The sequence below is a fragment of the Miscanthus floridulus genome, chromosome 16 (assembly GCF_019320115.1).
Source record: "Miscanthus floridulus cultivar M001 chromosome 16, ASM1932011v1, whole genome shotgun sequence".
Lineage (NCBI taxonomy): Eukaryota > Viridiplantae > Streptophyta > Magnoliopsida > Poales > Poaceae > Miscanthus > Miscanthus floridulus.
In genome coordinates, this window is record NC_089595.1 from 12381624 (window position 1) to 12405497 (window position 23874).

General features: G+C 45.4%; 1 pseudogene; it reads right to left on the minus strand.

The window, feature by feature from the left end:
- Positions 1–7421: 7421 nt before the first annotated feature.
- On the minus strand, positions 7422–23565 carry LOC136510287 (protein ACCELERATED CELL DEATH 6-like; annotated as a pseudogene).
- Between the last annotated feature and the right edge of the window lie 309 nt (positions 23566–23874).

Sequence of the window (23874 nt, forward strand, 5' to 3'; positions counted from 1 at the left end):
AGTCCATTTTTCATTTGAGAAAGTTTGAACAAAATGTAGTTCAAATTTCACAAGCGTGTGACATAGTTTCAGAAAGTCTATATGAGATTCAAGAATGTGTGACTAGTGTTTGATAAAACTTTCTCAAATGGGAAAATGAGATATGTAACAATTGTAGATCTTGCTGAGATGATCAAACTTGGTATTCAGAGTTTTTTCATCTGAGGTCATGTAATGTCTCATTTGAGCAAGTTTGACCAAGTCAAATTTGGTCAAATGAAAAAACAACACTTTGACTCTAGTATTATGAACTGTAAATGACTTCAAATTGAAAAGTTTTCAATACCAAGTTTGTTAAACGATTCAAGATCTACAATTTTTGTTTTGGTCAACTTTCCATTTGAGAAAGTTTGGATGGTTTAAATTTGTGATTTTTAAATTTCAATGCCTACAAACTAGTTTTCGGAACCCTAGGTTATTTCAAATTGAAAAGTTTTGAATACCAAGTTTGTTCAGCTCATCAAGATCTACAATACTTATATAGTCCATTTTTTCATTTGAGAAAGTTTGAACAAAATGTAGTTCAAATTTCACAAGCGTGTGACATAGTTTCAGAAAGTCTATATGAGATTCAAGAATTTGTGACTAGTGTTTGATAAAACTTTCTCAAATGGGAAAATGAGATATGTAACAATTGTAGATCTTGATGAGATGATCAAACTTGATATTTAGAGTTTTTTCATCTGAGGTCATGTAATGTCTCATTTGAGCAAGTTTGACCAAGTCAAATTTGGTCAAATAAAAAAACAACACTTTGACTCTAGTATTATGAACTGTAAATGACTTCAAATTGAAAAGTTTTGAATACCAAGTTTGTTCAACGAATCAAGATCTACAATTGTTGTTTTGGTCAACTTTCCATTTGAGAAAGTTTGGATGGTTCAAATTTATGATTTTTAAATTTCAACGCCTACAAACTAGTTTTCGGAACCCTAGGTTATTTCAAATTGAAAAGTTTTGAATACCAAGTTTGTTCAGCTCATCAAGATCTACAATACTTATATAGTCCATTTTTTCATTTGAGAAAGTTTGAACAAAATGTAGTTCAAATTTCACAAGCGTGTGACATAGTTTCAGAAAGTCTATATGAGATTCAAGAATTTGTGACTAGTGTTTGATAAAACTTTCTCAAATGAGAAAATGAGATATGTAACAATTGTAGATCTTGATGAGATGATCAAACTTGATATTTAGAGTTTTTTCATCTGAGGTCATGTAATGTCTCATTTGAGCAAGTTTGACCAAGTCAAATTTGGTCAAATAAAAAAACAACACTTTGACTCTAGTATTATGAACTCTAAATGACTTCAAATTAAAAAGTTTTGAATACCAAGTTTGTTAAAAGAATCAATGTCTACAATTGTTGTTTTGGTCAACTTTCCATTTGAGAAAGTTTGGACGGTTCAAATTTGTGATTTTTAAATTTCAACGCCTAAAAACTAGTTTTCGGAACCCTAGGTTATCTCAAATTGAAAAGTTTTGAATACTAAGTTTGTTCAGCTCATCAAGATATACAATACTTATATAGTCCATTTTTTCATTTGAGAAAGTTTGAACAAAATGTAGTTCAAATTTCACAAGTGTGACATAGTTTCAGAAAGTCTATATGAGATTCAAGAATTTATGACTAGTGTTTGATAAAACTTTCTCAAATGGGAAAATGAGATATGTAATAATTGTAGATCTTGCTGAGATGATCAAACTTGGTATTCAGAGTTTTTTCATCTGAGGTCATGTAATGTCTCATTTGAGCAAGTTTGACCAAGTCAAATTTGGTCAAATGAAAAAACAACACTTTGACTCTAGTATTATGAACTGTAAATGACTTCAAATTGAAAAGTTTTGAATACCAAGTTTGTTAAACGAATCAAGATCTACAATTGTTGTTTTGGTCAACTTTCCATTTGAGAAAGTTTGGATGGTTCAAATTTGTGATTTTTAAATTTCAACGCCTACAAACTAGTTTTCGGAACCCTAGGTTATTTCAAATTGAAAAGTTTTGAATACCAAGTTTGTTCAGCTCATCAAGATATACAATACTTATATAGTCCATTTTTTCATTTGAGAAAGTTTGAACAAAATGTAGTTCAAATTTCACAAGTGTGTGACATAGTTTCAGAAAGTCTATATGAGATTCAAGAATTTGTGACTAGTGTTTGATAAAACTTTCTCAAATGGGAAAATAAGATATGTAATAATTTTAGATCTTGCTGAGATGATCAAACTTGGTATTTAGAGTTTTTTCATCTGAGGTCATGTAATGTCTCATTTGAGCAAGTTTGACCAAGTTAAATTTGGTCAAATAAAAAATCAACACTTTGACTCTAGTATTATGAACTGTAAATGACTTCAAATTGAAAAGTTTTGAATACCAAGTTTGTTAAACGAATCAAGATATACAATTGTTGTTTTGGTCAACTTTCCATTTGAGAAAGTTTGGATGGTTCAAATTTATGATTTTTAAATTTCAACGCCTACAAACTAGTTTTCGGAACCCTAGGTTATTTCAAATTGAAAAGTTTTGAATACCAAGTTTGTTCAGCTCATGAAGATCTACAATACTTATATAGTCCATTTTTTCATTTGAGAAAGTTTGAACAAAATGTAGTTCAAATTTCACAAGTGTGTGACATAGTTTCAGAAAGTCTATGAGATTCAAGAATTTATGACTAGTGTTTGATAAAACTTTATTAAATGGGAAAATGAGCTATGTAACAATTGTAGATCTTCCTGAGATGATCAAACTTGGTATTCAGAGTTTTTTCATCTGAGGTCATTAGTGTCTCATTTGAGCAAGTTTGACCAAGTAGAGTGGATGTTCAAATAGAGTCATCTGGATGTTGCAAAGGGTAGTCTCACACACATGCATAAAATGTAGTCTCACACACATACAAAAATATGTAGTCTTACACACGTACACAAATATATAGTCTCACACGCATGCATAAATGAAGCCTTACAAACACACACAACTAGCTAGCCCGCTGTAACGACTTTCCCCTTGACACATTTTCGTTCCCATGGCATTATATCTTTGGGGATGTTCTTTTCCACACCACTGATCTTCTTAGAAAAGTCTGTAAATAGCGGCATCTCATCATAGTTATTGTAAGCTTCAACATTGTCCTCGTCATCAACTCCAATAATGTGTTGTTTCCCAGAGGCAACCACGTGCTTTGTCTTCTTCTTCGGGGGGAGGTTACTTTGTGGGTCAGACATATAGAAAACTTGTGCGACACGTGAAGCGAGCACCCAAGGGTCATCTTGGTAACCTAGATTCTCGAGGTCCAGGACTCTCAATCCGATCTCGTTTAGTTGGTGTTGTTTGATCCAGCGGCATCGAAACAGGGCCACCGTTATATCCCTTCCATAGTCAAGTTCCCATATCTCTTCAATGATGCCAAAGTATTGGATCTTTCGCCCGAATCCATCGAGAGCCTCTATTCGAACGCCGCTGTTTTGGTTCACATATTTACTATCCTTTGCGTGGGTATAGTACGTGTACCCATTGATGTCATAAGCATTCCAAGATGTCACTTGTCTCGATGGCCCCTCCGCCAACCTACTGATGGTAATAGAGTCTATGGTTTCTTCAGGCGGTATGTTTTGGTCCTTCAACCATATAGTTAGTCATTGCTTATGCTGTTTCATGACCCAATCATCCGAACGGCCATTTCTCTCCGCCATAATGATAGCCAAGTGTTCATCAATATACGGTTGCATCAGTTGTGTACTCTGCAAGACACTGTAATGCGCCCGACTCACCTTTTTGTAATCATGGTCGATGAACACTTTTCTACCACTGGTGCCCTTCCCAGCCAGCCTACCCTTGTGACGAGAATCGGGTTTACCAATCCCTTTCTGTACTTTTAGGTACTCTTGACAGCACTCGACGACTTCTTCAGTACTGTAACCCTCTATCATGGAGCCCTCTGGGTATGCTCGATTATGCACGTATCGACTTAAAACCGACATAAACCGCTCATAGGACCACATTTCATGCAAGTAGCAAGGGCCAAGCGCCTGTATCTGATGAACCATGTGAATCATGAGATGTGGCATTATATCAAAAAAAGCAGGAGGTAAACATATCTCCAGTTGGTTTTGTGTCTCCACCATAAATTCATGTAGGTCACTCAGCTCTTCCTTGCCAATCGTCTTCTGTGAGATCTTCGAAAAGAAGTAGCACATGCGGGTGATGGCCATTTTCAAGAACTCTGGCTTTATAGCCCTGATTGCAATAGGTAGAAACACTGTCAGCATCACATGGCAATCATGAGCCTTGCAGTGTGTTATTGACAAGTCCTTCATCGACACTAGCTTCTTCATATTTGCTGAAAACCCAGTCGGGACTTTGATCCCCCTCAGGAAAGTGCATATAGCTCTCTTATCGTCTGGTGTTAGGTTGAAGCACGCCGTGGGCAGAGTGTATTTTCCATTAGCCTCAGGTACCGGGTGAAGCTGTGGCATCATGTTTAGCTGCACCATGTCTTTCCGTGCTTTCAGACCATCCTTTGACTTGCATGTGTCCATCAAGGTAGCAATGAGACTCTCAAAGACATTCTTCTGTACGTGTATAGCATCAATGGCATGGGGGACCTCCAAGTCTTTACAGGGGCAAATAATTGTATCATTATTCTCTTTCAATGTCGTTGCATGCTTCGTTGCGGTTTCAATAAATTTATCCACCTCTTCACGGAAACCTGCCTTGAACCTTAATAAACCATACATCCAAGAGTTCCTGTACTCCATCTTTTATAACAACAACAAAATAAACATTAAAGTACTACTTATTCAGATATATATAAAAATTAATCAAAGTAATAATTATTTGAGAATAAGTGTATATACCTCAGATATATATGAATATAAATCTAATATAATTACATGAAGCATACAAATACACCATGGTAGAGGAAAATTAATTAATGGCCCATTTATCCATAAATAATTAAAATACATATTTATTGATTACAATAAATAATTTCAAAGACAACAATTAGCAATAATTATACTTTACACAATATCTTTCGTACAAACCCTAGTCCAATTTTATCAAACATAAATTTACAAAAACGAAATTAATAAAAAAATCAAACCCTAGATCTAGATCACATGCACATGAAACATCCATAAAACTAACTAATGGTTCACTAAAATCAAGAAATATGGACCAAATAAGGGTATGATCTTGTTCCCCTCCCTAATTTATCCTAGTACATTTAAAAGTTGGGTCTAATTTGCTCATAAATAGCTCAAGCACCATAGAAGAGAGAGAAAAACAAAACTCTAATTATTCACTAATCAACCATTAAAACTTCAAAAAAAATGTGGAATATCATTTTTTTACCTTCTACAACCTCTCCACCAAAGGATTTGAGACCAAAACCTTCCCCCCTTAGTAGAGCAATTTTTGGGAGGTGCCCAAGCCCTCCCCAACTTTCTTTCACGGGTTGGAGTGAATGACCCGAGGAGGAAGAAGGTGCTGCTTCAGTTTTATATGGGGGTCATTTGTAGGGGCGGCTGGTGATTGAGCCGCCCCTACAAATAGAAGCTATAAATACGGGTCATTTTTAGGGGTGGCTCAATCACCAGCCGTCTCTACAAATACCATTTCTAGAGGCGGCTGGTGATTGAGCCGCCCCTAAAAATCATACTCCATTTGTAGGGGCGGCTCGTATCACCAGCCGTCCCTGCTGTTCCATTTGTAGGGACGGCTGGTGTCTGGGCACCCGAGCACGCCACTGTAGGGGCAGCTCCATCACTAGCCGCCCCTACAAAAAAATTGAACCGTTGCTACAAATCATTTTCTACGTAGTGTCATTGGAATTGGAAATGCAATGACTTATTTGTACAATAGCATTGTCCCTAATTTTATAGGCAAGAAACAGAGAGTATCTTTTACTTTTCTACTTGCTCAAGTATATTCTAGTTACTAAAATAGATGCTGAGCATGCTCCTGATACAAAAGTAAACTCGCAAAAAAAAGCAAGATACAAGTACCGAGCGCTGGGCGCCGTCGTACGCGTAGGTGAACGCCCGCGGGAGGCTTGCAGCTCTGCGGGGTCCCGTACTCGCCGGTGCAGCAGCACTGCGGCGACCCGAACGCCTGGCACGCGCTCTTGCACGCCACGGCGCTGGTGCCCGACGTGACGCGCAGTTCGGCAGGGCACGCACCGTTCAGGTCCACGTACTGCTGTCAGTGGATAATTAGAGGAGACTAAATAAGGCCTTGTTTAGTTCGCGAATTTGGGATTTTGGGTCTACTGTAGCACCTTCGTTTTTATTTGGCAAATAGTGTCCAAACATTGACTAATTAGGCTTAAAACGTTCGTCTCGCAATTTCCCACCAAACTGTGCAATTAGTTTTTCTTTTCGTCTACATTTAATGCTCCATGCACGGGCCGCAAACATTCGATGTGACAGGTACTGTAGCAACTTTTTGGATTTTGGCCCTCAACTAAACAAGGGCTAAGTGGACTCCGATCCGCGTACTGCCCGTCGCCGGACGCGCGGGGTAGTCCAAAGCTAGTCCTCTTAAAGTTAAGAGGATTTGCCACGCCATCGCAACACACAACGCTTGTCCGGCTGTCCGCGTACACACCAGTGTATGTGCTGCGTATGCATATATACATCACTGTCCTGGTACCAAGCAAGTGAAGTCCAGGTGCGCGCGGTTGTACGTCTGCGGCAGTCAATGAGTCAACACATGCAGTACGGCCGCGGTAGGCATTAGTATCGCTTGTCCGCGTACAAGCCCTTGCGACCTCATCGATCGTGACATGCATGGCAGCGTTGCATTACCAAGAAAGAAATCGTTTGGGGCTTTTGCTTCTTCGAGTCGAGTCACCGACGCACCGGTTTCAGACGGGAGCCGAGCTACACAAGGAAACACACAAGAAACCTGATTCGTTTTGCATAAATGCCCAAGCGACAACTGCATGCAACACATCTGATCAAAGTTATTATATTCAGAATTACCGTCAGTGCTTCCTGAAAACATATATAGGAACATTTACAGGTTGAGAACGTTTCAGCTGTCCAACAAAGCATTCTAGAAGTTGCTGTGCATCAAATGCATATGCATATGCAAGCAAAGAATACGAACATCTGCGTTCAACCTAGTTGAACTAATAATAAGGAAAGTTATGTTTTTTCTTGCACCAAATCTACAATCGAAATGAGGAGCAAAATGTAATTGCAAAGGGTTCAGCTAAAAGGAAACAGAAATAAGTGGTCAAGATGGTAACACTACCACACAGAGCCTTCTAGCTCATAGTCACAGAAAACTGGAGTCAAAGGCATCGACTCTAAACCCAGAAACATCATCCCCAATCCAGGAATGCGGGATTATTTTCGACCCTGCCTTATAAAAAAAAACATCATCCCCAATCCAGTAAAACTGCATCATGACACCCAGGCCCGCTACAGGACTCTCGTTTACCAGGCTGGACTCTTGTAACGAAAGATATCACGTAAAGGATAACGCATATTCTAAGAAAACTAGCTAGAGCAGCCAGTACTTTGAAAGGCATGTCCGGCCTGGGATGTTTTCTCTTTCGTAAAACCCAGAGACATACTGCGATTATTAACAGCAGGCACAACCAAAAGTAGGTCACTCGTTCCACTAACAATGGCAAGAAAAAGTCACTACTGGAGTCCGTGGCTTTACCGAGTGTTTTTACACTCGATAAAGAACCCTTTGCACTCGGCAAAGGCTTTGCCGAATGTAGCACTCGTCAAAGTCCGCTCGGCAAAATTTTTCTCGGCAAAGTGTTTTTGCCGAGTGTTTTTTATCCGGGCACTCGGCAAAATAAAAAAAATTTGCCGAGTGCTTGGGCCGGCACTCGGCAAAATATTTTCGGCCGTTGCGGCGCCGGCCGTTAACGGTTATTTTGCCGAGTGCCCGACTCAGCACTCGGCAAAAAAAAAATTTATTTTTTTTAAAAATTACTTTGCCGAGTGCCCCAGCCCAGGCACTCGGCAAAGTTTTTTTTATTTTTTTTTAAAAGTACTTTGCCGAGTGCCCCTGCCCAGGCACTCGGCAAAGTTTTTTTTTATTTTTTTAAAATAATTTCTTTGCCGAGTGCCCCTGTTTAGGCACTCGGCAAAGAATTTCTGAATTTTTTTTAAAAAAATACTTTGCCGAGTGCCGCGGCAAGGCACTCGGCAAAGAAATTATATATATATATATATTTTGAAAAATCTTTGCCAAGTGCCTTGCCCATGGCACTCGGCAAAGACCCCGAGAATTGCACTTTTTTTTTATTCCATTGTAACAGACAATATATATATATATATATATATATATATATATATATATATATATATATATATATATATATATATACACACACACACACACACACACATCTATATCACCAACATGCATTATATATCACAAGCACACACATATTTAATAAATCCATCACAAATGCACCAAAGTTCAACATCACAAGTTTATTATTACAAGTTCAACATCACAAAGTTCAACATCCCTACTGCGGCGACGGAGACTGCAGGTGTGGCCCCCCGTACTGTGGTGAAGGACTGGACTGCGGCGAAGGGTTGACGCGATTAGCCGTCGGTGACACGGTAGCGGGATTGTTTGAACCCGCCGACGGAGGCTGCACAAAAGAGAAGAGATTGCATGTGTTAGACTCAAAATTGAAAATTTCAGCAACACCTCCCCTGCATGGGGAGGTTTCCAACCTGCAAGAAACAATGGCACGAAGGCCGACAATCCCAACGGCACGAAGGCCGACAATCCCAACGGCACGAAGGCCGAAAATCACAACTGCATAAAGGCCGACAATCTCAACGGCACGAACGCATTAAACTTTCATACTCACAGGAGTGAAGTGTCGAACCGGAGCTAGAGCTGGCAACTGCACTTGGACACCCGATGCTTGCCCGATGGTTTGCATGATCTGATACATGTCCGCCATCTGCTTCTTCGTGGCCTCCAGCTCTGTGGTCAGGTGCGCTTGCGTCTCCCTTGTCTCTGCCAGCTTGGCCTGCAGTGTTTCAATCACATGTTTCAGTATTGCAAATCTGATCAATGTGTGTAACGTTCAATGTACGACGAGTGAAACCAGAATTACCTGAAGTTCGTCGACCCGCGACAGTGTTGGAGTAGGCCGTGCACGTATGGGAAGGCTTCTGGCCGTGCTCCGTGCCCTCACGTCAGAGAGAGAAGGTGCAGAGCTCGAGGAGTCGGCACCGTCTGCAATCCACAACCGCTCGTGCTTCATGCCTTGCCCCAGCCTCACGATCACCTCTGTCTCAAGGGGCTCAGTGCTCAGATTGTGATCTGAGCCACGGAGCGCCCTAACCGCCTCCGCGTAGTCTCTGACCTTAGCGTGGACGCTCGGGTCAGAGTAAGCCTGGGTAGTGGCATTCGGGTTGAAGACGACACCGGATTTCACCGGGCCCATGTGGGACACAGCCCATGCCCCAAACTCCGACACCGGCACGTCCGGGTGTGCCACCTCCTGCGAGAAAGACGGCAAGATGATTAGAAATTAGGCAAAATTGAGCGTTAGAATAGATAAATGACATCTCGTATAAGTGCCCGCTTGAATGCGGAGAGGTTGCAGCTGCCTTGGTGGTGAGTTGGACCGGTCCTCAGTGCCCGCTTCCGCTTGCCTTGCTCGTGCTTTGCGATGTACTCTGGGTCAAGGTACCTGTCCACGATCCTCGACCATGCTGATCTATGCGACATGCACCACGAGGCTGGCACCTACACATCATCAAGTGTTTGACATATAAGAAGATCAATTCTAGACCTACTAAATCTCAAAACGAATCAATATTATTCACCTACCTGAAGGTACTACTCCTTGGTCAGCGCCACCTTTCTTGCGCCGGTTTTGTTGAGGGGCTCTTTCTTGATGGACATGTAGTAGTCGACGTGGGCCTGGAGTCGCGCCTCGTGAATCCTTGCCGACGTACTTCTTACAGGCTCTGTGTGCCGTCTGATCCGCCAGGGTCTCTCGACCTTCTTCGGCCTTGAAGTACCTCTGCATACAAACACGATGTATCTGTTCATTATTTCAATAAAAGACTTAACCAATGGAGGAGATGTATTGAGCTATGTTGTGAGACACTTACCCAAAAGTCCGCCAAAACCCGCTCCTGCTTGTTGTCCTGCTCGTCATCCGAGCCGAGCTTGTACCTGTCCCACGACCAGGCCGGCTCCCACCTCCCCTCTTTCAAGTCCACAAGGCCGGGGAAGTGTTTCCTGCATAGACATCCCAGGATGGTAGCGGGGGTGCGTGGGGGGTCAAGAGCACCCGATAGAACTAGCCAGCCCCTGCATAAGTGATTAAGAAAAATTATCAGTTTCTCTTTTGATTTTCAATGTATCATATGAAGTACTAGTGATAGCATCTATAGTTACTTACCTTCTTCCCACAGGACGACCAGTGGGCGTCGGTCAGGAAGCGGAACTGGAGGAAGGCTTGTGGGACCTCGCAGGTAGGGAGCCGACTGAGCAGAACTGTCCTCCGTCTGCTGAGTCCCCTCGTCCCTCGACGGAGTGTCTGTGGTCGTGCCCGTGGCCGCCACATGGTCCTCCTGGGTAGGAGACAGGTCCTCTGGCTGGTCGAGAGCCGGGGGAGGAGGCGGGTCCCTCCTGGGGCGACCCTAGCCCCTCTCCCTCCCCGTGCTGGGGCGACCCGGGCCTGCTCTCGCCGCTGGGGGCGAAGATGTCCCCTCGCCTTCATCAGGAGGGTGTAGCCTCTGGTACACCGAGAGCACCTACCTCGGTGAACGGTTGCCCAGCATCTTTGTTCTGTCACCTGCAATGTACAAAGAATGAACAACAAGCGTTAGTACATACATGTCAAATAGTTCAAAATGAATAAACATAACAAAATTTAATAAAAAACATAGTATTACATGGTTTAGGAATAATCTTCATGATTGGGGTCATAGGTCTCATCATCACTGTCAAAATTGTCCAAATGGGTAACACTATCCGAAGGTTCTGTGTCTTCTTCATTGTCTTTGCCTAAATGGAATCGCTCAAGCATTTGAATGTCCTTCGGATTTAGCACTACATCTCCAGGGTCCTCGTCATCAACTGTTTCATTGTCTACTTCCATGGCGGTCATCACACCGGGTAAGACTATCTCAAAGCTCCCTTGTAGCCCATCTGCTTGATAGAACTCTCCATCATATGTGTTTGTGTCGAAGGTATAATCTTTATCGTTTGGAACAGGTAGTTTACCGTGCGAAGATACCTGGTGCACAATAGACCAACCCTTAAGATGGTCTTTGTCTTGGCATGCATATGGCGTATGATACACCTGCACGCCCTGTTGAGCCATAATATAGACATCTTTTCCTTTATAGACGGAATCATGCCTAATCTCGACTAGCCCAAGATGAGGGGTCCGTCTCGTTCGTCTAGGATCAAACCAGTGGCACTTGAATATGACAGGAGTAAGAGTTACCCGGCCCTCATATTCAAGTTCATAGATCTCAATTATTCCGTAGTATTCGACGCCATTAGTGCCCAGTGTAAAAACTTGGCTGTTGGTGGTTTTCCGACCGGGCCGAGTCTGCTCGTGTCTTGACATGTGGAAGCGATATCCGTTCACGTCATAACCGGTATATGACTTCACCCTTAACTTGAAGCCATTTGCAACCTGTCTCAACTTGTCACTCATGGATGCATTGGTTTGCGCCTGCAAGCTCAAGCATGATACATCATTATACTATTGGAACGTACGAGCTACTAAGGAATATCGACGAACGTACGACCTTTTGTTTGAACCAAGAAATGAAATCAGGCCTCCTAGCTCCCGCACCCTCTGAAAGAAGGGTATCATGTTCGTGCGGGGTAGGATCCCTTGATTGATGCCACTCTTGACGAACAAATTCCCTGTACCAAAGAGAATCAATGGGGTTCGATACAGAATAGTGATGTCGTATTGAAACAAGTTCATTGAGAACTTACTTAATGAATGGCGCAACCTCAACAAGGTTGGTGAACACATATAGCGTGATTCTGCTCCACTCTTCTAGATCCAATCTCTTGGGGGTCGATCCACTTGCGCTGCCTAGTTGGCATTTGAAAAGGCTGAGGGTCGATTCAACTTCACCAACATTATAACAAGGGGGTGGATTATGCTTGCTAGGAAGGTTCGGCTTGTAGTAGGATGTCGTGAAGTTTGTAACCTCCTCCCGAATGCTTGCCTCTGCAATGGAAGCCTCAATTCTGGCTTTATTTGTACATTTCTTGCGAAGAGTCTTTAGACATCGCTCGATTGGATAGCACCAATGGGCCTGCATGGCCCCCCCAACCGTGCCTCGGTCGGGAGGTGCATAATCAGATGCTACATCGACAAGAAGAAGCCGGGTGGAAAGATCTTCTCAGGCTCACAGACCAACTCAGGTGCCATAGTTTCCAATTCTGTAATGATGGTCGAAGATAGCTCCTTGGCACAAAGCTGGCGAAAGAAGTAGCTCAACTTTGCCAGCACTAGCCAGACATGCTCAGGGACATAGCCTCGAACCATCGATGGAAGTATCCGCTCAATCCATATGTGGTAGTCATGACTCTTCATCCCGTTGACTCGCAGAGTCTCTAAGTTCACTCCCCTGCTCAGATTCGCTGCATACCCATCAGGGTACATTAAATTCTTGATCCATCGAAGTACTTCCCTCCTTTGATCGATTTTCAAGACATAGGGGGCCCTAGGCCTTCTCCACTGCTTTCCTATTGCAGGAGGCCGCATCTCTAGGTTTGGCCTATCGCACAACGTCGCCAGGTCCACTCTAGCCTTAGGGTTGTCCTTAGACTTGTCAGTGTCCATGAGTGTTGCCCAAAGTGCCTCGGCGATATTCTTTTCAGTGTGCATTACATCAATGTTGTGGGGCAGTAGGAGGTCATCGAAATAGGGGAGCCTCGTCAAGCCAGACTTATGAGTCCACATATGTTGCTCACCATATCCCACGAAACCACCATCTTCGTTGGGCACGAGAGCATCTATCTGAGCATGAACCTCCGCCCCAGTCCTCAAGCGCTGTAACACTCCGGTGTTACGATCCTTTTTAGCGCCGTGATTTAGGCCTAAGTCGGATTTTCAAAACGAGTTCCTCGGAATTTTTAATTTAACGTACGTGAAGCGATAAGCGAACCTTGTGTGACTTAGTTTCGCGGACTCGAATAAACGCTTAAGTTGAATCACGCCGGGCGTAGAAATAATTAGGAATGTCGAACGGCAATTCGAGCCAATTGATAACGAACGGTTCGTTCTATTAGATTAAACATGAAAACAATGTTTATAAACAAAAATATAATAGTCGGCTTGTTAAATGAATAATTGAGAGATAAAATAATAACGAAAGTATCACTGGTCTATTAGCTCGCCTATCAACATCTTGAGTTTTATTGCCACGGTGATTTTGATCCACAGATGGTCACTATGGCTTATGATCTCCTTAATTATGAACTATGTATGCCATTGTTATCATGAGCACTTCACACCAGTCATTTGCCTGTTCCTTCCACGTGTTACACTCCGGGTCTCCTCAGGTTTTTTTTAGCGCTCCTCATTTACTCAGGACACCATGGGGCACGTGGCTTTGCAGTAAATCTGCTCAGTTGTTCTGCATTAATTTCTGCGCCTGCACGTTGTCACTGCCGTGCCAGTGCACCACACCACGACACCGGTCACTATTTCTCCGCAGTGACCCGCTGCCGTGATTGATGAGAGCCGTGTCCTTTTTCCTTCGCCTGTAGCTTGATTAGTCCACTGCCTGCCTCCGCCTTGGCTTCTCTTGGGTCAGGTCACCCTGTCCCACGCCTTTCTTTTTCTTCCTCGCGGACGCGCTGGATGCAGTCCCAGCGCTGCTCATCCTTGCCTTCCGGGCGTGAACGCCGCTCCTTCTTTTTCCCCACCGCACTCGGCTCCCTCCCGTGCGTCCGCGCCCCTTCTCCCTTCTCTTCTCACGCTGCTCGTGCGCGCTCCCATGCCCGACCGTGCCTTCCTCTCGCGTGCGCGCCGCCTGCTGATCCTCGGCCGCATGCCTAGGCCTGCGAAGTGCCTGCGCTGTCGAGAGGCCGCGCCTCGCCAGCCGCTGTCCACGCCACTGAGCCGTGTTTCCGTTCGCCGAGCGCCCGGCCAAACGCAACCTGCCCACAGCGCTGCGTCCCCACCCCGGACCGCGCTTGACCGTCGCCCTCCGCGCTGCTCCTCCCAGCGCGACAGCCGCTGCGCCCCCTGTCGTCCGTGCGCCCGCGCCCCGCCACTACGCCGTTGGCCTCCTCGTCGTCGTCAACGAGCGCGCGACCGGGTTTCGCCGCCGGCCGGTGCTTCCTCTGCTCCGCGCGCGCAAGTCTCCGTGGCCCGCGCTGGAACCCTGGCCATGGCTCCGACTCGCCTCTTTTTCCCCCATCTCTGCTTCTTCATCGGGACACCGCTGCCGCGCATCCCAAGCCACCGCAAGTCGCGTGCCGCCGCTGCTCAGCCACACGCGCCTGGGCCGCGTTGCCCCGCAGTGGCCACCCCGACGCCGTCCGCCTGGCTCGCCCTGCTGCTACTGCCACCATGGGCTCCGCCTCCCCGGTCCCCTCCGATGCCGTAGCCGCCTACTGCCGTGGCCGGGCCGCCACGGACTACTGCGGACCGGGTTAGGACCGGGTGTGGATGCAGTCGGTCACCGTCCTGCCGTGCAGCCGTCCAGCTCGCCTTCATCGCCGCCGTGCCGAGCTCCCTGCCGCGGCGCCACCTCTGCTTCGCCGGGACACGGCCGCCTCCGTTCCGGTCTGCTTCCGCGCGTGAGCCGTCTTGCTGGGCTGGCGGGTGGGCCGTTCGCGCACCGCACCTGGGCTCACCGTGCCGCGGGCCATGGCCAGGGTCGTCGGCCGCGTGCCCAGTCCGTTTCGGCTAGGTGAGGCTGGGCCACGCGCGCTATACTGTCGCCTGGGCCGCCGTTGCTCTCGCTCGTTGGGCCGGCTAGTGCCGTCCCGCGCTGGGCCGGCCGGTTGACCGGGTGTTGGGCTTCTCGTGCGGTTATCACCGCTGCTGGGCCACCCATGCTGTTCGCTGCTGCTGGGCCAAAAGGGATGTCGCCGGCCTTTTTGAATTGTAGGGCACTTCCTAATTTAGCTTGCAAGGTAAACTTATAAACTTCATAGTAAATCGCCGAAAAATCATAAAAATGCCAAATCAGTTTTATCGAGTTTCTAAAATCATGGTCTACCGAATAGTGTATTTTGTTCACATAGGTGGGTTATGCTTTTTAGGTTGCTCTAATTATTTTAAAATGATTAATATTGTTAAAAGGAGAACTTGTAGGAATTTCTGTGGTAAATTGGTAATAGCGTTAGCTCAGAAATTTCGACAGTAGATTTCTAGCAAGAATTAGTTGCTAGATAGACAATGATATCCTAATTCGAATATAGTAAATCAGATGGAAGGAATCAAGAAACAACGTTGGTTTATATAACTAAACTAATTGTTGGGAAATAACGTCTTATGCGACAACATGGATATGTAGCCTAAGTACGGTCGTCGTTAAAACTAGCTCGTTCACTTGAGAGACGTAGAGCGTATTTATACGAGTTACGATTTCAGTCAGTTGATCATACCCTTGCATTTCATTACATTGCATATCATGATAGGGACGACGATGGATCACGGAGTCCTCGGGAGTTGCTGGAGGAATGGTGCTTTTGAAGATCATGTCGCCATGATGGAAAGCTAACTTCTTATTATATTTTTCCCAGGCAAGCCCCGGTGCATAACCCCTACCTTTCTGCAGTTTAAATTATATTTGTGCATTAAGTTTCAAGGAGTTGAATGAAGCCCACTTGCATATATATATCTTTATCCTATGAGTCTTACTAGTATGACAGGATCGTGTAGATTGCTATGCTACAGGACTCCGGTAGAAGTCAAGTGATTGCCTGTCACTCGCGAGATATAGGAAATATGTACTATATGCTTATCACTTGGAATATATAAATGGTGGAAAGAAAAATGGTGACCGGGCAGGGATGTGGTTTGGGTATTGGTGGGTGTAAGAAGTTGTGTCGCCGCGGAGGCGGGTCATAGCTTGGTTACACTGTTTTTCCCTGTCTGGTCGGTTAAGGACCGATCGTGCATATGACTCTAGGCAGGTCACAGACTTATTATCCCGAGCACATACTTGTGTATGGGCGCTTGGAAGACTTGTTGCTCTCTTGTCGCGGATCCGGCTCTTTCCGGACCGACTGTTAGGGTTTGTTTTTGGTGGAGGAGGTCCTTGCACCGCACTGAGTCCGGGACTCAGAGGCGGGGGCTTGGAGTCCCAGTTTGGACGGGGACCTGGACACCCGGGACAGGAGAGTGATGGGTCGGTCCTGCTTGTGCCTGGGGTACAAGCGGGGCGTGTGTTTTCGGGGTACCCAGCTGGGGGCATTGATTCGCGAATCGCCGGGTTATCCGGTACGGCTTGTCTACGGTTTAGCATCGTAGTAAGAACTGAAAGATGAAAGATGGAAGATGGACAAAGGAAATCTGATTGCTTACCACCTGCTTGAAAGTAGCACAGGTGCTTACATAGAATGGTTAGTTAATGAACCAATGCAGCTATTAATAGAAATCGAATATAAGGACGCACGTTTAGTAATGCTTCCTGCAAATGCAATGAACCCACAAGCCAAATAGCTTTGCATATCCTTGGAGTCTTTTCTTTTCTCCTGCCGGGTAAGTCTTGCTGAGTACAATTGAGTACTCAGGGTTTTATTCCCCCTGTTACAGGTAACCGGTGGAGGCTTGAGCTGACCTTTGCGTGTGGATTCCTCCTGGTGGGCTCAGAGAGGATTTCCTTTACGCTGCGATCATAGTTGCTATTTATAACTCTCACCAAATGCTTTTATAAATAAAAGTTTCATAATCTGTTGTCGTAGTGTATATATCAATACTTCATCATGTCATTAATAGATATTTATTTCCGCTGTAACTCTGTTCACATGTTTCTATTTGGCTGTTCAATTAAATTGTTGATAACTCTGATAATATGATTTCATTCCGCTGTTATATTAATAAATATTATATTCTGATGTTGTATTAAAAATGATGTAAGCTTTATTCTCTCATTTGTGATCCTGATGGCAAAAATGTGGATTTTTGGGTTCTCCCCTGGGGTGTGTCCGACGGAACCGAGTAATTTAGTGTTCTCCCTTGAGTGCTTAGTGTCTAATGGAAGACAAGCACTTCTGTGAGGCATTAGATTAGGTGGTTCTGCCACAAGCGCGGTCTAGGGTCCGTCACTTTGACACCTTTCATAAAGCTCTTGACGTCTTCTCTGAATGGATGGTCAAGAGGGAGGAATTGACGATGTTTGTCGAATGATGAATACTTGCCACCCTTCTTCAACCATATGAACCTCACAGCTTCCTTGCATATTGGGCATGGGAACTTTCCCTAAACACACCAGGCGCACATTAACCCGTACGCCAGGAAGTCGTGCAGGGAGTAGTGGTACCAGACATACATTTTGAAGCTAGTCTTCGTAGCTTGGTCGTATGTCCACACCCCTTTGACCCAAGCATCGATCAACTCATCTATCATAGGCTCCATGAAGACACCCATATTACTCCCTGGGTGTCCAAGGATTATCAACGACAGGAACACGGTATGCCATTGAAAGGAGACGCCGGGGGGGGGAGATTCAGGGGGATGATGAATATGGGCCAACATGTGTATGGTGCAGCCATCATGCCATATGGATTGAACCCATCTGTTGCCAGCGCAACACGTACATTACGAGCCTCCTCTGCTTTGAGAGGATGCCGTGAATTGAAGTACTTCCATGCATCAACATCGGATGGATGTACCATCTTCTCAGGATTGTACCGTGTGCCGTTTTTGTGCCATGTCATCTATTTCGCAGATTGCTCGGTCATGAATAGCCATTGGAGCCTCAGCAGGAATGGAAGGTGTCGTAGGACTCTCATGGGGATCTTAAGCTGCCTCTTCTGGCCATCGCCTGAGTCTACCTCCACGTACCTGGAGGATTTACACTTCGGGCAGTACTTTGCATCCGCGTGTTCTTTCCTAAATAGGACACACCCCTTCGAACACACATGTATCTTGTCATACGGCATCTTAAGTGCAAGAAGGAGCTTCTCTGACTCGTACAAGTTCTTCGGCATAATGTGTGTCTTCGGTAGCATATCGCTCCACATGGCCACCATCTTGTCGAAGCCTTCTCGACTTAGGTTTAACTCGGCCTTCAACCCCATTACGCGACCAACGGCATCCAGCTGAGAAACATTAGTATGATCGTGAAGGGGTCTCTGTGCCAAGTCCAACATCAGGCAGAAGGCATCTACGACAGCCTCCATCTCCTCCTTGTCACGTCCTTCAGCGAACTAAGCTTAGTACGTGTCATCCAGCATGTCTGCTACCCTGGCATCATCATCGAAAGCCTCGAGCCGTGGTCTCACCACCTCCTCCCTGATACGATCGGCTTCACCATGGTGGATCCACCGGTGGTAACCCGGAGTAAATCCAAACTTCACAATATGTTTACCCATGGTTAACCTATCTTTCCTTCTTCTGTTGTTACAACCGCTGCATGGACAAACCACTAGAGAATGGCCTCCAACACTCTCGCCAAATGCATGCTGTAAGAATTCTTCAACCTTGACTATAAACAGCAAGTCATAATCGTGCTCGTCTCTTCGGAGCGTGTACATCCACTCATGGTCCTCCATCCTTTAACAGACGTATCAGCACATATGAGTCACCATCAATTGCATCTATGCGGTGTCCCTACTCTCTAATAGGTGAGGATAGGTCCTAATCCCACCCGCGGATCCGTAGATGAGGTTAGTTTCCATGCTCCGCTCCTATCCGAGACGGAATTTCAGCAGCACCTCCCCGCTATTCTCCCGATACACGTCCTGCAAGGGAGAGTGTGTATCCGAAGAACAACAAGGGGGTGATGCCGAAACACCGTCTCGGACTGGAGCGGACCATGGAAACTAACCCATCTACGTATCCGCGGGCTGTCCAAAAAACGTGGACAATCTGAAACAGAAACGCTCGCAGATATGCAAAGACCTGCATAACTCCGACCGTATCTCTTTCGGACGGGAGACGCCTAACTGAGATCAGCGACCTAAGACCATGATACAGATAGAGGGGTTATACCTAGGGTGCCGGTGAGGTCAGGCTAGCGGGGCTATGGCGAGTCGGTGCAGTGGCGCCGCGACGCGGTGCAGGCAGACCCGCAATGCTGACGAAGACAATCGGGGTCACCGAGGTCCCTTCGTCGGGGCCTCCTCCTGCATAAAAATGCAATACATTAGTGACAATTGAAAATTTTGGCAAAACCTCCCCTGCACGGGGAGCTTTCAAAAACCTGCAAAAAAGATTGGCACGAAGGCCAACATCCACAAACAACGGCTCGATGGCCGAAAACCACATACAACAACTATTACTACTAACAAGGGCTCGATGGCCGACATCCATTGCACGATTTGAATAGAAGGGGAAGGGCGAACCTAGTGTGCTCATCGACGGTGGGTGGAGTCGGGAGCGGGGCGCCGAGGACACGACACCGCCGCTAACGAGGCGTGGACAGCGACCGGGGCTCACTGTGATCACATGTGGAGATGTCTGGGTTTTTGGCATCCGACGTCACAACTTGCTCGAAACCTTCTCAATTTTTTACCATAGCCTCCACATGCGATAACACGACGCCTCGACAAGTTTCATGATTTTCGAACTTCGTTTGCATTTTATATAATTTAAAATCACATTTCTGGCAAGTACCTCGACATGTTACGTCAACGAGATGCTCGAGATTTCACGTGAGTTCCTGGATACGGCCTAAACATACCCTAAATATCATGAGTATCAATTTTTGGATGACCAAAGTTCATTACTCCATGTACCTGCAGTTCAAATTTGAAATATCCCAAAAAATTCGACGAAACGAAATAAACTAATGAAATATATAAAAAAAAAGTCAAAATTACCCTAAATTTTAAAATAGAGTTTGAAATACTGTCACAAGGCCCCAGAAAAAAATTTGGGCCCAAAATCAAATTTTTTTAGTGCCGAGTGCCGGCCCAGGAGGCACTCGGCCAAATATGATTTTCAAAAATTTTAAAAAAATTGCCGAGTGCCTGGCGCTCGCACTCGGCAAAATAAGTTTTAAAAAATTAAAAAAAAATTTGCCGAGTGCCCAAGGCTTACACTCGGCAAAATATGTTTTTAAAAAATAAAAAAACATTTTGCCGAGTGCCTGAGTCTGGCTCTCGGCAAAATAAGTTTTAAAACATAAAAAAAAATTTGCCGAGTGCATATCTCTGTCACTCGGCAAAATATGTTTTTAAAAAATAAAAAAAAATTGCCGAGTGCCTGGGGCTGGCACTCGGCAAAATAAGTTTTTAAAAATAAAAAAAATTTGCCGAGTGCCAGCCGTTAGGCACTTGGCAAAATCTGACGGCAGGTGGCCGCCGTCACGGGCCGGCCACCTTTTGCCGAGTGGGATCTTTGCCGAGTGCCGCGGCACTCGGCAAAGCCCAGTTTTGCCGAGAGCCAGGCTTTACTGAGTGCCTGGCACTCGGCAAAGCCACCTTTGCCGAGTGCTTTATTTTGCCGAGTGTGGCACTCGGCAAAATATTGCTTTGCCGAGTGCCTCGATAAAATGCACTCGGCAAAGTCTCAGGCACTCGGCAAAGTCTAGAGTTCCAGTGGTGAGTTGAGGGTCCAATGATAGCCGTACGACATTCGTAAATGCTTCAAACATACAAACAACTGCTGCTAAAACCATGACAGCAGAGACTGAGATAATTGCCGCGATGTCTTATGGGTATAGTTGGTAGACTGGCATGTATAAGCAGGCATGTTGCAATTGCGGAGTGATAAAATGATAAGGTATTTGCTGCAACATAACTCAGCAAATAAGACTCCCCATCCAACGGTGCCATGCCCGTCTTCTCGCTGCCAGGTGGAGTGAAAGCAGCAGCGAATGAAGCAGCTGCAATAAGCACAGAGAGACATAACATTAACATGGTCTGGCACACACCGGAGAATCTGCTGGATTTCTTATCGTCTTCCAAGCAATGATTGCATCTCAGATTTCCAGCCAAGTTGCATGGAATGGAATAAGCTTCACAGCAGAAGAAGGACAATTCCATGTAAATATCCATGAACTGCATAAAAAGGGAATAATATTATAAGACCAAAAAGAAAAGGAGAAGTTGAAAGTGAATGATGAAGGGAAATACCACTGAGAATGAATATTTATGGGCATTCTCATTCCAGTGTTGGGGGAGCCCATATTCACATGGGCCAACTCCCCCTCGAAGAGGCCCAATAGAAGTTAGTGTAATGACTTGTCAATTCACCCCCACCGAGGGGCCGCATGTAAATTATCATTGCCTATATATAATGCCAAGAGCATGAGGACAAATGGACTCTCTCCTCTCACACACATTTTTCGCAATCCCTAGCCACCGCCTCACTCTCCCCCCTCACGTGTTGGAACGTTCACCGCAGGGCCTTCTTCGCAGAGCCTCCGCACCAGATCTTCGTTGTGGAGCCTTCTCCGCAGAGCCTTCGTCATGTAGCCTTCTCCGCGGAGCCTTCGTCATGTAGCCTTCTCCGTGGAGCCTTCACACAGAACAATCATCGGGCCTCCGTCCGGAACCTTTGTTCGAGACCTTCGTCGGGAGACCTTCTCCCACCGGCCTTAGCCGGGGGGCCTTCTCCCGCCGGCCTTCTCCCGTCGGCCTTCATCAGAAGACCTTCTCCAACTAGCCTCCACAGAGGAGGCTTCACCTCTCAACCTTGTTCGGGACGCTTGTCCCAACATCCAGGCAACACCTAGCGGTGTGAATCCCTTATGGTTAATAATACCAAGGTTCACCCTAATATCCATCATAAGAAGGATGAAGCTCAATACATGCACATGCTTTACAGCCAGATGTAGTGGTGTGTTTCCTTCACTATCGCCAGCATTCATTATACTCGTGAACTTTGGGTTAACACAGATGTACCACACAACAGTAGCCCTCCCGAATTCGACAACGCAATGCAAAATACTTCTATGTTTCTTGTCAACCAACTCATCGCAGCTCGGGCATATCTCCATGATCTCACGGATAATTTTTGAGTAACCAGCTATAGCAGCATAGTGCACAGGATACAGACCATCATCACCTGGAATGTAAGCAAGCAAGCTGTTGACCAGTAAAAGTTTTACCACTCCAGTATTCCCAACTGACGCTGCATAGTGAAGGACTGAAGGGCAGTTCTTCCAGAGCTGTCAGCCTTTCGCGCAAGTGTTGCTCCCAGCGTTGCAGGGACTCACACATTTCTTGAGCTATAAAAAAAAGAAAAGATTACCACTACAGTAAAAGAGAACACTTAACACTTGAGGCCTATTAGGTAGAGCTCAGAGTTGAATTCAGGAGGAGCTCTGGCGTACAAACAGTATATCATAGACAAATGATTCTATGCTGATTTTCTCAAATAATATAGGAGGCTGGGAGCTGAAAAAAACTAACTTCTCCTTATTTACTTCCCGCATAGAATCACTTCTTACATATAGTTTATCCTAAGAATCAATTTTAGCCACGTAATCACTTTTCTAAGAGAATCACTACACACATAGAATACGTAAAAAAGAGGTCTACCAAAAACAGCCTTCGTGCTTCAAATTGAGGAAAGTGGAGTAGAGGGAATAGACACAAAACACTACCAATTCTACAAATGCATTTTCTATTTCTATAAGAAAATATCTCGCCAGTGTCGTACTATACCTCTGTTTTTGTATATGATATTGCACAAAAGATCAAAGATAAAAAATAAAGTATATACATAATAAACACAAAACAGATATGGCATGTAGCAAATGTGTCGGAAAGAACTCATGTCACCATACCCTTTCTAGCAAAAACTGCAGGATGCAGTGCAGTTTGTCCATCTCTGGTCCAGCATAGCTCGCCGGTGATTTCACGCTACCTCCACGAGATTCACGTATCAAGATGTCAACCATGTCAGCACGGTTGGACACAACCGCCATGTAGAGCGGGGAGACACCTTGCCCATCAACCACTGCAGCAAGGCTTGCCTCCCTCGACATGAGCTTCCCCAAGACAGATGCATGGCCATTCCTAACAGCCTCATGAACCGCCGTCGTGGCACCGGAGTTCCATGCCCTCAGTACATACTCAGTATCTCGCTGCGTGGAAGCAAGCTGGATGAGGTAATCCACCACATCCACATGCCCAGCCCTTGTCGCGCAGATCAGAGGCGTGTTGAGCAGATTGTTCCTTGCCTTGATGAGTGATATGTCCTGATCACAGATCATCTCGACGAGCTTCAGGTACCCAAGGCGGGCTGCGATATGGAGAGCAGAGCTGCCCTCCGCTGTGACGCCTCCTAGGCATGCGCAGCGGCTCTCCTCAGATATTGTTGTCGTGGATAGGATTTGTGCTAAGAGGTCTGCGTTGCCATTGGAGACAGCTTTGAGCAATTGGGGGTTCATTGTGTGTGGCTTGTGCATCGATGCTATGTTGTTTGCGGCCGGCCTAAACTGGGTAGTAGGCACAGCCAAGTACATGTACACAGCGAAGGATAGGTCCAGTGGTTTATATTTGTATATGTATACAAAGAGGAGGGCCCATCTTCCTAGCAACTTCGTACTTTGGTAGTATACTAGAACGAAGCATTTAATAATCACCTGCACCTGATTTACATTGGTCGGGGCGGATAACAAAGTTATGCTAAAAATTGTCTAGTGTGCTCAGTTCCAGGCTGGGGTTGATTCAGTCAAACTAGCTGTAATCTTTTGATAATCTTTCATTTTCACAAT